The sequence below is a fragment of the Solanum verrucosum genome, unplaced genomic scaffold (assembly GCF_900185275.1).
Source record: "Solanum verrucosum unplaced genomic scaffold, falcon-dt-bn FXZP01000151.1, whole genome shotgun sequence".
Lineage (NCBI taxonomy): Eukaryota > Viridiplantae > Streptophyta > Magnoliopsida > Solanales > Solanaceae > Solanum > Solanum verrucosum.
In genome coordinates, this window is record NW_026020202.1 from 2444541 (window position 1) to 2462030 (window position 17490).

The window sequence follows — 17490 nt, forward strand, 5'->3', positions numbered from 1 at the left end:
GTGTTCTCATCCCCAATTCTAGAGTCTAAGTTTCTCCTCTCCCTTCTTATATATATTTTTAGGTACTTGTTATTTCAATATTTCTATTGTAATTCAGTAGTTTGATTATTGCAATTAGAATCTTAAAGTTGTAATAGTGTTCCAGTGCTCTTATTAATATAGTGAGGATTTCAGTTTGTTACATTGGTGCTTTAATTGACGTACTCTAATGGAAGTTGTGATATTGGATCAATTCAATGGCACCAGCAATCTAGAGGGCTGGCTTTATCGAGCGGAGCGGTACTTCTCCTTCCTTGGCTTCGCCGAGGAGTATTGGGTACCTCTTCCTTCCTTTTACCTTGAGCGTGAAGCTCTTACATGGTTCGATTGGTTGTTTCATAATAAGTAGTTTTTCGATTGGATGCATTTCAAGGAGAAATTTATTCAATGTTTTAGCCACCAAACCAAAGTATATCCAGTGGTGCAGACAGCAGTTCCTAGCAATTTTTAGACGTCATTTGCATTGAAATCTGCCTATGAAACTAAAACCTAGAAAGAAGACCATGTGTTTGATAAATTGCCTGAGAAGTATCACGCTACAAATTCACTAATCGAGGTATTACTAGTATTAGGACTGCTGATGACATAATAACTCCTCGAAACGGGAGATCTAAATCAATAACTGCTTTGGTACAAAAACCTTCTGTTGTGACCAAGGATACAATGTGCGTTGAAATGTCTTATACAACAGTGAATCCCAACTTACATGATCCTAATGCTAGTGTCCATGATGAAGAGCACTCTGCACTTGTAGTTACTACAGCGTCCGACACAAGCATCTGCCGAAATGCCAATTTACACTCTGAAGTAACCATCCAGGTGCTCGATGAAAGTTCGCACAACATTAAATTCGGGGAGATAAGGTCAATTGCATCTCAAGTTTCACTCCTAATTACTTTTGAGGCTCCATAAGTCGTTAGGACGAATGAACATCTCGAACGTGATGTGTCAACGAGGTATGTAAATGTTAACTCTCTTGCTAGTAGCTCTCATATATGGAAAATTGATTTGGAGAGCTTCGAGGACTGGTATCTTGCTGACTTTTTCATGGAACATGTGGGTAAAGAAGATCCATTTCTCAATATCTTGATAAGTTCAATGCATTCTGTTAAAATACTTCCTAACACTGAAAATGGAAAATCCACCTGGGAGTTCAATGGTCAACATATTTTGAGTCAATTTCTATTGGTTCCTGCTGCTAATCTCTTTATTGTAACCATTATTATGATTGCAATGGATCTTTGTGTATGGGATCCAGGAATATGTTTTGAGTTCATAGCTCTAATAGATTTTACAGACAACACAAATGAAGTATTATTGTTGGGCTGTACTGGCAAATTTTTCTTAAATGTAGATTCACACTCATTGAGTAGAGAGTGGGATACCGGACAACCATGTTGTGTGCATTGCTACTTGTCTAATGGGTCATGTGTTATCTATAGCTACATTGCAATCACATGTCCATCAATCACATATAAACTAATCATCAATACATATTATGTTGTAAACCTTGACGATTTGGTGGCCAACTTCGAGCGAATATTAGTTTGGCGCTATAATGTCAACATTAATCTTGACTGCAAAATTGAGATCTGCTAAATGGTGCTTGATCAGGACAAATTCCGCAAGCTATTGGATGACATGGAACAAGCTACATCTAACCTTAAGTCTGCGCATTTCAAGGATAACTTGAAGCATCTTCACGACATTTCTTTACTCCTATTGGCTTACTTTGTGGGAAGTTCAACTAGAATTGTCCATTTAAACAAATGGGTTTCTGGACAGCGGCTTAAGGATAATTTACAAATGCAGGCCTAACAATGTGTCATAGAGGGGAAATTCTGGGCGGTAAGATGGAGGGTGTATTGATTTAATTATGTTCAAACACTAGGTGGTGGTCTACAATGATGTCGGAGATGGACTATAACTTAGTTTGCCTCTATTTTGTGTTCTTACTAGGTTAAGCTGGAGTGTGAGTGAGCATCTTGCAAATTTTGAAGTTGTTGTTGAACTGGATCATATCAGGGTTGTTAGCAAAGCAGCCTTTATTATGACATCCATTCTAAGGATATTTTGGCCTAAGGGACATTTAAAGAAACTACAAGATTTTTCTTGTCACACCCATGTCCAACAAACAATAAACTATGTTGACACAATATACAAAGCTTGATATAAAGCTCTTGATTTTTCTCAAAAGGGACTTGCAGGTGCTTGCCATCAAATGCACTTCGTCCAATTTAAAGTCAATGTAACTGCACCTAGATTACCAATGCTTTCATTGGCGAGATCTTTTGACTTGAACCTTGAGGACAAGGTTCTTATTAAGGACGGGAGTATTGTTATGAATCAGCCCCAGCCTAATACTAAAGATACCAACAAGGATATTACACATATAGATATTGGACAAAGTAGGCCCAACAAAAGCAATAAGGCTATGCCTTCACAAAGGATAATCTGGGATCCAGACTGAGGGTACGTTAGTTGTAGTTAAATAGATTAGGGCATCACTATCAGAGGGCATCGAATGAACTATGTGCAAAGGCATTTATGTGTTCTCATCCCCAATTCTAGAGTCTAAGTTTCTCATCTCCCTTCTTATTTCTATCCTTAGTTACTTGTTATTTCAATATTTCTATTGTAATTCGGTAGTTTGATTATTGCAATTAGAATATTAAAGTTGTAATAGTGTTCCAGTGCTCTTATTAATATAGTGAGGATTTCAGTTAGTTACATATGTGATATACAATAACAACGCCTTTGAGAAACCAGTAATCGTTGATAAATCATGTAATATGTATCATACAGGTAGAATACATCTCTTAGCCAATAACGATATAATAGTAAAAGTTGCTTCAGTGCTTTCGTGGTTCAACATAATGCTTATTGCAGGAATTTCACACCTTAAATTCATCATTACTACATAACTAGAAATGATAACTCTAGGTTTAAACCAGAACATACTCAAAGAAATTGATCAATATGGCTTAGATACCATTCTTTGTTTGTGGCTAATTTACCATTCTTTATTTGTGGCTAACTCCCTAATTAAATAGGTTTTTCTGTTCTCGAGAGTTAACTATATTTTTGTGTATATAATTTGCATTGTCTCAATGCCTTCTAAATACAATATCTCACTTCATCCTAATGAAGTTGGAGCTTTGACTTAACGGAATCAATCTGATTGTTAGATAAGACTAGTTAGTTGGTTAGTGATAGATAGTTTCTAACAGAATTAGTTATTATATCAGTTAGTTAGTGATGTACAACTGTCAATAATACTTCACATTAGATGTCTGTATAAGTAGGACCACTTAGCTTATTCTGTAAGCAACTCAATTACATTGTGTATGCTCTCTTCTTTGATCAGTAATGGAGATTACATTTTCTGCATTCTAGTTCTCCTCTCTATTCCAAATTATAGCTTTTTGTATTTGCTATTTTGTAATATGGTATCAGAGCAAGATGGCCATTGATATGGTCTAGATCGAGTGAATTCACAATTCAAGAGCTGAAGAATCAATGGCAATTGTGGTCGATAATGAACTGCCAGAGAAATTGAGACATAACCATTTCTTGTATCTGAATACAGCAGATACGTCTGGAGTAGTTCTGGTTTCTATTCAATTAACAGGATCAGAAAATTATTTTGTATGGAGTCGATCGATGCAAATCGCTATACTTGGCAGAAACAAGTTAGGATTCATCGATGGAAGATGCAGGAAAGAAAACTTTGTTCCTAATCTCTATGATTTATTGGAGCGGTGTACGCGATAGTTCTTTTATGGATAATGAATTGCGTTTCAAAAGAATTGTTGAGTGGAATTGTGTATTCCTCTGATGCTTGTACAGTGTGGAACGATCTTAAAGAACGATTTGACAAAGCAGACGGCTTAAGGATTTTCCAACTGCATCGAGAGATTGCAACTATGTCTCAGGGAACTAGTAGTATCTCTGAGTATTTCACTAGATTATGATTGTGTTGGGCAGAGTTTGATAGCTTGGCTCCATTTCCTGATTGCAATTGTACAGGATCTCGAGGATTTATGGAGTTTATGAATAGACAGAAGTTCCATCAATATTTTATGGGACTCAATGAGTCTTATGAGCAGGCTTGTGGCCATATTCTAATGCTTATTCCGATTCCTTCTGTGAATCAGGCTTACTCTATGATGATCGAAAGAAAGAGTCAAAGGAACATGACAAGTGTTACTAGTCAAGCCATGAATATAGAGATATTAGCTTTTTCGTCTGGAAGAGGCACACACAATAACTACAAACCCAAAAAGAATTGGAATGTTCAATGTGATCACTGCAAGATAATGGGACATGTTAAAAGTGATTGTTAAAGGCTGATTGGCTACCCACCAGATTTCAAGTTCAAAAAGAAATTTGGGAATCCTAATGCTCCTAATGTATGGGGAGGTGATCAAAGGTCACAGGCTAATTTTGTGAGAAATGATGATGGGAGAGTCTACAACGATGTGGGGCCAAATCGAGCTACTTATACTGATCCAAACAGAGATTTGCAAAACAATGGTAAAAGTGCAATGATGACAAACAATCACAAAGGTGATGGGTTTTCTGATGGTTCTTCTGGTGATTGGTACAGAGGACCAGGTCCATCCAACTACACTCAGACTCAATACAATCAGATGGTCCAACACATGGACAATCCAAATCATTATGAACAGTTTCAGAGGATCACTAATAGAGAGAAAGTGGGAGAACCTTCGGCCAACATGAACAATATGGGAGGTAATGCATTTGCTTCAATTCTACCTGCTACTGATAGTGCAGGTAATGCCTTTACTCCTTTTATGCCTAGATCTGAGAAAAACTGGATAATAGATACCGGAGTTTCTAACCACATGATCTCTGATAAAGATACTATGAACAGTAAGGAAACCATTAATGTTATTGTTAATGCAAAGAAAGTTCATTTACCTAATGGAGGAACAGTCAATGTGTCTCAGATTGGTAATTGTGATGTTATGGATGGGAAATCTATAAGTAATGTTTTGTATATTCCAGATTTTAGATTCAATCTACTATCTGTTTCCAGTATCACTAAGGAATTACAATGTTCAGTCAATTTTTTCCCTGACTTTTGCATATTCGAGGACCTCTTAAGTAATGTTTTGTATATTCCAGATTTTAGATTCAATCTACTATCTGTTTCCAGTATCACTAAGGAATTACAATGTTCAGTCAATTTTTTCCCTGACTTTTGCATATTCGAGGACCTCTTAAGTGGGAAGGTGTTGGAGATTGGTGAGGAAAAAAATGGTTTGTATTTGATACAACATAGGGTGTCAGACCATACAAATAAACCACATATTAGAGGGATGGTAGCAGCAAGGAATTAAGTTGACATTTTACTATGGCACAAGAGATTGGGACATGCATCTATTGGAGCTATGGAACATTTACTTAGTCTTGATCACTCTGAATGTAAACAAGCTTTAGATAAATGTGGCATTTGTCCTCTTCCTAAACAAACTAGAATGCCATTTCCCACTAGTAGTTCTAGAGTTGTTTGTGTTTTCGACTTACTACACTTAGATGTATGGGGACTATTTCATGTACCTACTTTTGATGGCAATAAAATGTTTTTGACAATTGTGGAAGACCATTCTGGGATGACCTGGATATATTTGTTAAAGTTAAAAAGTGATGTTGTGGTAGTTTTGAGGGACTTCATCAAGTTAGTATTGACTCAATTTGGTAAAACTGTGAAGACAGTATGATCAGATAATGGGACAGAATTTGTAAACTCTGCATGTTCTTCCTTGTTTCAATTATATGGGATTATACATCAGAAATCTTGTGTTTATACCCCACAGCAAAATGGGGCGGTGGAGAGGAAGCACAGGTATATCTTAGAATTAGCTAGAGCCATCAGATTCCAAGGTTCCATTCCCTTGAAATTTTAGGGACACTGTGTGTTAGGTGTTGTCTATATGATGAACATACTTCCTTCAGTAGCTTTGCTAGGGAAGACACCATTTGAGGTGTTTCATGGTTGCAAATGTACTATTGATCATTTTAGGACATTGGGATGTTTATGCTATGCAAAAGTCTTGCCACCTGGTGACAAGTTTACCCCAAGAGCAGTGTCTGCAGTTCTTATGGGCTACTCGGAAGTGTCAAAATGATATGTCCTCTACAATATAGAAACTCGTGTTTTTTTTTGTTTCCAGAGATATAAGCTTTAAGGAAGATGTCTTTTCATTTAAAGCTTCATCTCCCTCTCATCCTATATTTTCAGATACCTCTATAGGTGATATGACAGATGTTCCTCAAGCAACTCTAGCTCCACTATTAGATGCACAACCTGATGATCATGTGGTTGATCCACAAATAGATGAACCAACAGTTGATATTCCAGTAGTTGCAGTCCCTAGACAGTCCAATAGGCCAAGAAAATTGCCTACTTGGATGAATGACTTTGTTACCAATTCAGCTAATGTCTCTACACCTTATCCACTCTCACAGTCATTGTGTTATGCACAGTTTTCCTCCCAATATCAAGATTTTATGCATGCCCACTCTTGCATATCTGAGCCAACTTCTTATCAAGAAGCTTGTACAAATCCACACTGGATTTCAGCCATGAAGAAAGAGATTCAAGCACTTGAAGTTAATCATACCTGGGAACCAGTACCTTTGCCACATGGCAAGGTTCCCATTGGATGAAAATGGGTATACAAGGTGAAATACAAGGCTAATGGTGATCTAGAGAGGTACAAGGCTCGATTACTGGGCAAGGGATATAACCAAAAGGCTGGATTGGATTATCAAGACACATTCTCCCAATTGTGAAGATTGTTACTGTGAGAAGTGTCTTATTTATTGCTGCAGCTTCTGGCTGGCATATTCACCAACTAGATGTCTATAATGCTTTCTTGCAAGGCTTTGATGAGGTTTATATGACCTTACATGAAGGTTTTTCTAGCCAAGGGGAGAAGTCATGACTGGTATGCAGGCTAGTAAAGTCCTTGTATGGTCTTAAGCATGCTAGTAGGCAGTGGAATATGAAACTCACTGATGCATTAGTGGCTTCTGGCTTTATACAAAGTACTTGGATAATTCTTTGTTCACTAAAAGGCACCATGGAGATATTGTAGTAATCTTGGTGAATGTAGATGACATGATGGTGGTTGGTAGCAACCTTAAGTTGATTGAGCAGACTAAGGAAGAGCTACAAGCCAAATTCAAAATAAAAGATCTTGGAACTCTAAGTTACTTTTTGAGAATACAGTTTAGTAGATCATCAAAAGGAATATTGATGAACCAAAGGAAATATGCACTTGAAATGATAGTGGAGCTGGGATTGACTGGTGTCAAGCCATCTTGGACACCATTAGATATCAACTTAAAATTGACTACAACTGAAGTAGATAAAGCAGGAGGAATAACAGATGATCCCTACTTGACAGATATAGGATCATATCAAAGACTGATTGGAAGACTGTTGTATTTGACCCTAACAAGACCAGAAATTGGATTTGCAGTGCAGACATTGAGTCAGTTCCTACAGGATCCAAAGAAATCACACATGGAGGCACCTATCAAAGTGGTTAGATATGTGAAAAGGGAACCTCCAATGGGAATATTACTGAGCAGTAAAAGGGAAAATAAATTAGTGGCATTTTGTGATGCAGATTGGGCCTCTTGCCCCAATACAAAGAAGGTCGGTGACAGGATTTCTGATTAAGCCCATGGTTCTCTAATATCATGGAGATCAACGAAACAGATATCCAGGAGCTCAGCAGAATCAAAGTACAGAAGTATGGCCTCAACTGTTTCAGAACTTGTATGGATTATTGCATTATTCAAGGAACTTGGAGAAGAACTGGAGATGCCAGTGGAACTGTTTTGTGATAGTAAAGCAGCATTACAGATAGCTACAAATCTAGTTTATCATGAGAGGACAAAACACATAGAAATAGATTGTCATTTTATTCGGGAGAAAATTCAGAAGGGACTTATCAAACCACTATACATGACAACACATAAGCAACAGGTAGACATAATGACAAATGGGTTGATCAGGTCACAACACGAGTACCTAGTATCCAAGCTAGGGATGTTGAATGTCTTCACACCAGCTAGTTTGAGGGGGAGTAATGAAGTTGGAGCTGTGACTTAACGGAATCAATGTGATTGTTAGATAAGACTAGTTAGTTGGTTAGTGGTAGATAGTTTCTAACAAAATTAGTTATTATATCAGTTAGTTAGTGATGTACAGTTGTCAATAATACTTCACATTAGATGTGTATATAAGTAGGAATACTTAGCTTATTATGTAAGCAACTCAATTACATCAGTAATGGAAATTACATTTTCTACTTTCTAGTTCTCCTTCTTCTCCATTCCAAATTATAGCTTTCTGTATTAGCTATTTGGTAATACATCAAAAAAAAATGAAAGAAATAAGCATGATATCATCTTTGGACCTACCATGCATATAGCAGACTCTAAAACTCTAACACGACTTTCTTTCAAAATGTCACAAAGGAAGGGAAAAAGAAAAAAGACAATGCAAAACGGGAGGAAGATAAGTCATTACCATTATCCAGAAAACCTAAGCAGGGCTTCCTTTCCAATAGAAAAAATTCCAACCGAAAAGCAAGATACTTCCTGCAAATATAAGAAATATATACAGAAGTCAACAATTGGAAAACTGTTATCGAATCGCATCTACTCAAGGTTTATTAGATAAGAGGATCAAGCTAAACCACTAAAGAATCATCAATTAGTTTAATGTACTTTCTCTGTCTAGTTAAGTTAAGCTCTCATGCATGTTACGTACGTAGATTTGTGTGTTGTATACTTGTGAAGTCGGAAGGGAAATAACAATAAAATAAAATAAAAGACAGTTCATATATATAAAAGAGATCACCATCAATAATCTAGATAGAAAAACACCTTAAGAATAAGTAGAATCACCAAATAAACATTACATTATAAGCCTCCTTATAGATTATTTAAAACTCAGAAGGATACTCTGCAGGCAGAGAGAGAGAATCAGCGCAGAAGTTGCAATCACAACCTTCAAATCTCTATTATGAGAAAACTAAATATTACTTAACATAATTTAACATGATAAAAACAAATTACCCTTTCGTTTACCTTCTCAAACACTTGTAAGGTTTCTATTTCCTTACAATATATTTGTCGAGTTGATTGGAGAGATCAGCAAATTCATCCATTTGACTATTATCACTTGTAAACGCACTGAATTTTTATTTTTCAAAAATTTATAGGCAATGATACTTTAAGTTGCAATCTTCTTAGCAAATTAAGATGAGTCATATCACGTGGTTTATGGAGACAGAAAGAAATACACGTGTTTACCAACAGAACAATACATATGTTTCTATCTAGAGGGGAAGGTATTACCAGTTTACCCCTAAATAAATACCCAAGTTTTAATCCAACTTTAACTACAATCTAAATTGCTTTCCGTACAAACATAGAGTGCAGTATTCGTCCCAACCCTTGTTGGCTTATTAACTAGGGTAATACTAGTTCTGTTGCACGTTTATCCCAAAATACTTTATATAAATTTTGTATTGTAAATGACATATTTTATTCCCTTCAAATCTGTTGTTATTTATTAAAACAAATCCATTATTTTTCACAATAGATAGAAAGTACATATATCTTTCTATTAAAAAGAATACATCATTAATTATAAATTGACTAAAAATGCATAAAGTAAAAATAATTAACTATTGAACAAATATAATATTTGAATGAGGAATCTAAAATACTACATACTGGCTAATGTATAATGTGTGTAAACTTTGTTAACTTTTACGGAAAAATAACTTAAATACACAACTTTAAGTTCCTTATTGTCTATTTTTCCCTACTTTTTTTAAAAATGACTTAAATTCCTTATTTCACTTAAATATCAAATCTACCAGATACATGGTTATCTTTTACATCCCACGTTTCACCACTCCCTATGTCACTCCTTTTTTTCTCCCTAAATTCACTCCAATATCTTTTCATTTACAAATCATTATCCCAAATTGATTTTCAAAAAATTTCTCTCATAATACAACCATTTTCAAACTTTGTCTTCTCTATCCTCTCTCCCAAAGTCTGCCATTGTAGCTTTCATCTTTTTCCTTCAATTTTTATTTTGTTTCAATTTTTTCTTCTTGATACATATGGATCCTGATCCTACATCAAATCTTTATAATACTAATCGAACAATATACGACTCTGATGATGAAAATTGGGCAGAAATTAGATCAAAAAGTTTGCATGACCCATTAAACTTGAATAATCAGTCAACCAAAGATGTGCCAAAATCGCCTAAACCAAAGGTTGCAAAAATCCCCCAAAAAGGGGGAAGAAAAGTAGCACCCGCTATTTCCAGACCTTCATTGCCTAGAGTATGTGTTTTTAATCTTTGTTAAACTTGTTTGTGATTTGTATTGCGTTTGATATCTTAGACTGAAATTGACTGATACAATATATGGATGTGTTTTCTTGTTTATTGGGTTAAATCATGATACATTCAAAAACCCTATCTTAGTTTGATACATACTGATTTGAGAAGTAGTCGAAACTTATAAAACCTTTGTTGTATATGTGTATCGAAAAAAATGATACATGACAAACCCCAATATGAAAAAGAGATTTGTCAAATTTAACAAAAGAGTCGTTGATGTATCAGACAGGGCATCCTTTTGTATAATGTATCAAGTTTTATAATACGACTCTGTTGAAGTCTGGTAGCATGTATTTTTCTATGTATCAACTTGTTTTTATTATGTATCATTACTTGTTGTGTAGTGTGATTTGGTGTTTTTATTTATGTATCATAATATATCATTATAAATAGTATATGTTCATTTTGCAGTCAATCAAATATGTTATAAAAAAGGTACCATTAATAATATATCATATAGGGCATCCTTCTGTATAATGTATCAAGTTTTATAATACGATTATGTTAAAGTCTGGTAGCATGTATTTTTCTATGTATCAATTTATTTTTATTATGTATCATTACTTGTTGTGTAGTGTGATTTGGTGTTTTTATTTATTATAATTTTCTTTTTCATTTTGCAGTCAATCAAATATGTTATAAAAAAGGTACCAACACATGCCATAAGGTTTGGTGTCCCTTTTAACACAATTTTTTTGGAGTTCCAGAAGTCTATAGGGGATGTTGTAATTGAACTGTTTAGAGCTACAATTTTTGGACCCTATTTAGACATTCCTAAATGTAATTTTTAGGGTCAAATCAGTAAATGTTTGTTGTTGTTAGAATTGGAACAAGGCAACTCAAAGGTGTTGTATATTAGGCATGCAAACGGGGGTATCTTGAAATTTGGTATCAAAGAATTTGCAATAATAATTGTTCTTATATGTAAAGGCAATACCAAGGACTTTGAATACTTAGAATCAACTCCCTGTAGGCTATTCCAAAAATATTTTCCTGGTGCAGTTAAAAATATAAGCAAGAATCATCTAGTCCAACGATTTTTGATAGGAAACTGGGAGAATAATCAAGATGCCCTCCAGATGGTTATCCTGTACTTTCTCCATACATTCATTTTGGCTCAAACTGGTGATTCTTCAATAACTGTTAACGAATTCTTAATGGTTGAACATGGTAGATATCAAGTATATCCTTGGGGACAGATTGCATTCACAAAGTTCATGGATTCACTCCGACAGGATTTCAATCTTAGCAAGCAGTTGTATCAGTTATATGGAATGCCTTATGCACCTAACGTATGGACATATGAATTTGCATCCCAATTAAATCCTGAAATTGCTGTCAAAGAACGGAATGTCATCCCTAGAATTTGCAATTGGAGGGTTGTAGCTTTAAAGCCAAAATTTGAAATGCTTATGACTAGCATTTTTCAACAGGTAACATTGAATCCCATTTAATATTACATTTCATATATAACTAAGTATATGGTTTAAGGTTGCAAGTTTGTGTTTCTAAAATCTTTTTTTTTTGTGTTAGGATACATAATTTTATCTCTTAATATTAAAAAAAATTGTTTTTTTCAGAATGCATGTTCAAACATTGTTCCAACACCGGAGGAACTTGCAGCTTTTGATTTACCTGAAGATGAACGTGATCCTCCTTCTTCACCCACCACAACATCTGTCAATCCCAAGATCGTTCAACCGAATGACATTGCTGATTTCGATGATTTCTCCACAAGACCTCCCGAACAGTTGTTAAGGAGATCATCTAGAGTGTCTGATATATCATTTCCACCACCACCAAAAAGAAGAAAGAAAGGGGATACACCTAAAACAAAGGTGTCAGAACCCAGTCAGCTAGATCAGTCCAATGTGTCATTAAATCAGCCATTTTCTATTCCAGATGTTCCTTTGACACCGGCTGCTAATGTACACAGTTCTACAAATGCTTAAAAAGTCAACTATGTAATTCCAGATATTGAAGAACCGAAAGATCATTTGAAGAATTACGTAAGTAATTATTTTGATTTTATTATTTTTTCTTTATATTTACTCTAATTGTAGTTGTTTTTTTATAATTGTTTGATAGGTTGACAAGAAATTTGAGGAACTTGTAATCTTGATAAAGGAAAACCACTCGCAGTTGATGCTATCTCGACACAAGGAAAACAACAAGTCGATCCTCAATCAAGCAATAAACAACCATCTCCACATATACGGATTGATCTTGCTGATGCAGTTGGTGTAGCTGATTTTGAGGTTGGTGTATCTGTTAATGAGGGTGGACATCAAGTTAATGTCAATGCAGAGGTATGTATCTAATACATTGTTTGTAATTGTCGTTATACCTCATACATTAAGTATGTATTAAGAGTCAAAATCATATGTATCAGCACATATAGATCACGTATATAGTTAAGGTGATTCACCGAATCTTCTATCTCATTAATCAGTATATATTTCAACTTTATATTCATCACTTATGTTAAATAATGTATCAGTAACAATTATGCTAACACTTTTTTTATTATTAAAAATTCAAATATAGATTGATCATACTACTAGTAACCAACAACAAATGAAGCATTTTCAGAGCTCCAACCTACATATGAAAGTACTCATGTTGATACTGAAGCAAATGATCCTAAGAAGGTATCAGTATGATCAAAACTTTAAACATTACAATTTTCTTTGATACATTATCCTCTTTTTTTATATATATGATACATTATTAGTATAATGGAAAACTGATACATACAACATGCTTATATTCAGGATGATGAAGCACATCAAGCCCCACAAGATTTAAATGAAGTAAACATGGATGAAGATGGTGCTGACACAGTTCAACACAACATTCGTCATTTTGTGCCTTATAAAATAACAGTTGATACATCGGTAAATTTATCAATTATGCATCATGACACTAATATTCATTATATGCAATGATACTAAAAGAATAACATCATATTATATGGGATTCTTCCACATCAACAACAATATCGCCCTTAACACAAGCAGCAATAGATGCACTTGTATCTAATCTAGGAAGAGTTCATATTCCTGCTAAATCATTGTGTGTTTACAATCCACGGGATTTAACTGGCAGTCATGATTTGTTGTATGATATTACCCACTGATATTCCAACCACCGAGATTGTTGTTAGAAGTCATTCAAAGACTCATGCGCCTAGAAACAGGATGCCTTTAAGAATTATTCAATCTCCATACTTGACTGCTTTTGGGTCAAGTGAGAAGGGAAAATAGAAATTGGATGACGATGTTCGTCTGTATTTCTCATTTGAAGGATGTGGGATTACATATCAACCTTCGTCTAAACTAATTGATGAGTATATGAAGTGGTTAACCAAGGGGCTTCTCAAAAATCATGCCAATAAGTAAGTTTTATACATATATTTTGTAAATGTTTGGATTAAATTATTTTGATGTAACCAATTGATAATACAAATATTATCACAGGAAACCATCAGAGGATAAATACAGATCAAAAGCCTCTTCTTTTGACTTTGAGATGATGGATTTTGTTGTTACATTTCCAATTAACAAGAACTGGTTCTATGCCATGTCACAGCCAAACAAATGTTGGACTGATCAGGTAAAGTTCTTAATGAAACAATTTAAGCGTGTATCAGATACATTGGTATAGAACAACATGATACAAAAAATCATTCTGGATACACTCAAATAAAGTATCAAATTAGTATTTGTTTAGATTATCATTTAATGTATCAATTCTATCATAGACCTTTTTAACAAGTTTCTGATTTTGTTTATCATGTTTTTTATAGCACATCGATGTTGTTTTTTACTACTTCCGTAAAAAATCAAAACTTCGCAGCATGAATCAATACAGATACACAACAGCCAATTTCTTGTTCATCTCATACATCAAAAATACCTATGAAAGGTATTACCTGGCTAATGATGATGATCTTATTAGTACCCAAGAACACATTGATCGCGCTTCAGTTGTATCTGCATATGAGAGGTCAATCACTAACATCATCAAAGGTTTTGAAATCTCAGCTGCTTTACCATGGCATCTTGTAGACGATGTTTACATCCCGATTAATTGCATAGGACAATTTCATTGGGTGCTGGCTGTTGTTGAATTGAAAAACAGAGTGATAAGGGTGTATGACTCTTCATTAGGCTCAAGGAAAAAAGCAATTCTGTACGAGATAAAAATGTTGTCTAAAATGCTTCCTTCTTACCTCATGGACAGTGGATTCTTTGAAAAAACTGAGCGAATAAACTTTGTTGATTGTGATGCATACAAGGACAATAATTTTGGTTCACTTTTGGAGGCACAAGTTCCTTTCATGGTTGAATTTGCTCAAGATATTATGCAACAAATGAGTGATAGCCTGTAAGTATTATGCTTTTATTATTTTTGAATCATGTATGATTTAAGTTTATAACTGATATTCTGCATTTTTGTATAGACTGTGGGTTATATGTTGCTACATTTACGGAGTATCTGAGTGACCAAATCGAAATATCATTAGTAGTTTTTCTTCCTGAATACCTACGCAAAAGATATGGAGCATTTTTGTGAAGTTATGGCAGCGAGAAGGCTAAGGGTGCATACGTTAGTGAGAATAATGATCCACCAAAACCTAAGAGTATAGTCACACCACCACCAGAAGAAGATTTGGTTCACGTAGTGTAGTAATTAAGTATCTATGCATAGACAATGTTTTATTTTTTTTATCATTTTGACAATTTCACTCATATTTTACTGTGTTTTGATACTGTATGGACCAACATACTTTGCTTATAAAAAGTTAAATTTCAGACACATTATTGCATTACATAAAGAAAAAGTGCAGTATATAACATATATTGTATCTGATACATGTTTTCATTATTATTATGTATCTTATAAGTAATCAGATATAATAACATATTACTAACAAATATATTTTTGAAACTTTAACGTATATGATTCATTATTTATAATTAATATTATACATGAAACATAATATATATATATATATATATATGATACACGATTCATAATTATTGTGTTAAATAAATTGTTTACAAACTTAATTGTTTAATGTATGTATCATATAAATTATCACACATAATAGCTTATTGCTAACATATAGGTTGTGTATGTTTTAATGTAAACGATACAGTAATCAATTAATGTATATGATACAACAAACGTTATATAATTTGATGTATATGATACATTACTGAAATTATTTATTATTTAATGCATATGATGCATTAGCTTATACGTTAACCAACATTTTATTTATAATTATAACTGCACCTTAAAATTTATTTAACAGAATTAACATTGATACACAAATCATAACAAACTATTTTTTTGAACAACAATACTTATTAATAACAAATGTAAACAATACAGTTTAATTATTTTTGAACAGCAATACTGATTAATAACATTGATAACTGTTTATGTGAAAAATTATTCAACAAAAACATTAATGTCATATAAACATTATGATGATTTTACTTTTCTTTTAGAAAGAAAGTACAAGTTCTTTTGTTGTGACCTTCTTGTCCACAACAATTTGTATTCACTGTAATCTTTTCATCTACATTCTTTTTTCTTCTTTTCCTTAGTCGTCCAGCTAATCGTCTGTATCTAGGTTGATACACAGTTTCAGCTACCATATCCTTAGGAGCTGACCAATCTTCCTTATCTGGCATTGGAACCATTGGAATCTCATCTGTTTTTGCTAATGCATCAGGCTGGTAGTAATCAGAGCAATATGAATGCATATCTTTAACATTCTTTTCCGTTAAAGCATCGATTGCATGTGCGCAAGGAATCTCATCTAGTTGAAATCTTCCACAAGAATATACTTTCTGCTCAAGACAAACAATGTATCTTCTTCCAGCTTCATAAACCGAGAAAATAAATTCAGATGATGGAACAACCTGCGTACATTAAAAAAGTCACCTATAAAATTATTTCAAAGAAATCATGTTTAAACAGCAGAATGAGACACCGCATTAGATACATAGAATATAAAATATTGTATCATGACACATACCTCCATCTTCGAACTTTTAGATGCATTTATAATCAATACCTCCTCAAATCTTCTCCCCAATGTGTCCTTTGTATAAGAGGCAATTTCTTTGTTTTTGCAATGCCAAGAACCAAATAGAATTCTAACTTCTTCCAAGAATTCTAATATAGACAACTGTCGTGCTTCAACAAGACAACCATTGATACATTCCACAATTTTCGAAGTCATCATTCTACCTCTATTTACTGTTGAATGAACTCTCGACCACTACTCAAACCATGCATCCTCATGGTGCTCCTTAACCCTGTGATTAACTTTATCAACCTTAGCCATCAATTTATCAAAAACCTCCTTTCTGTATGCCTTGGCCATAGAGTAGAATAGATCACATAGGGTGTTTCTGCTCCTTTTGAAGTTTCCACAAAGATTCTTCCAAAGATGCCAGATGCATGCATAATGAGGTACATTTGGGAACACAATCCTTACACTCTTCATAATACTCTCATTTCTATCTGATACAACACACATTTCTTCGCACTCGCCAAAATGCATTTTTGAATTGTTCAAAGAACCATGTCCACGAACAGTCATTTTCAGTGTCCACAACACCATATGACAATGGAAATATGCAACCTAATTACAGAGCAACACACATTATTTCATTTAATACATAACATTTACAAACACCTCACAACTACAAAAAAATACATACATACCCAATCAAGTGTGCTTGCTGATACAAATGTCCCTTTGTAAGCTCCGCCCAGATGTGCACCATCGACAACAACTATTGGTCTGCAGTAATTGAACCCCCTAATCAATGGTCTTAAGGCTACGAACAGATACATAAATTCATCTTCCTCAGTTTTCTGCATTCTTATATAAGAATTTGGATACACGGTATTTAGCATGTATATGTATCTCGGCATCTATCTATATCCAGCTG

At 34.2% G+C, this 17490-nt stretch overlaps 2 pseudogenes; one reads left to right on the top strand and one right to left on the bottom strand.

The window, feature by feature from the left end:
- Window positions 1-11250: 11250 nt before the first annotated feature.
- On the top strand, window positions 11251-15202 carry LOC125830113 (uncharacterized; annotated as a pseudogene).
- An 815-nt stretch (window positions 15203-16017) lies between these two features.
- Window positions 16018-17473, bottom strand: LOC125830114 (uncharacterized; annotated as a pseudogene).
- Window positions 17474-17490: the final 17 nt, after the last annotated feature.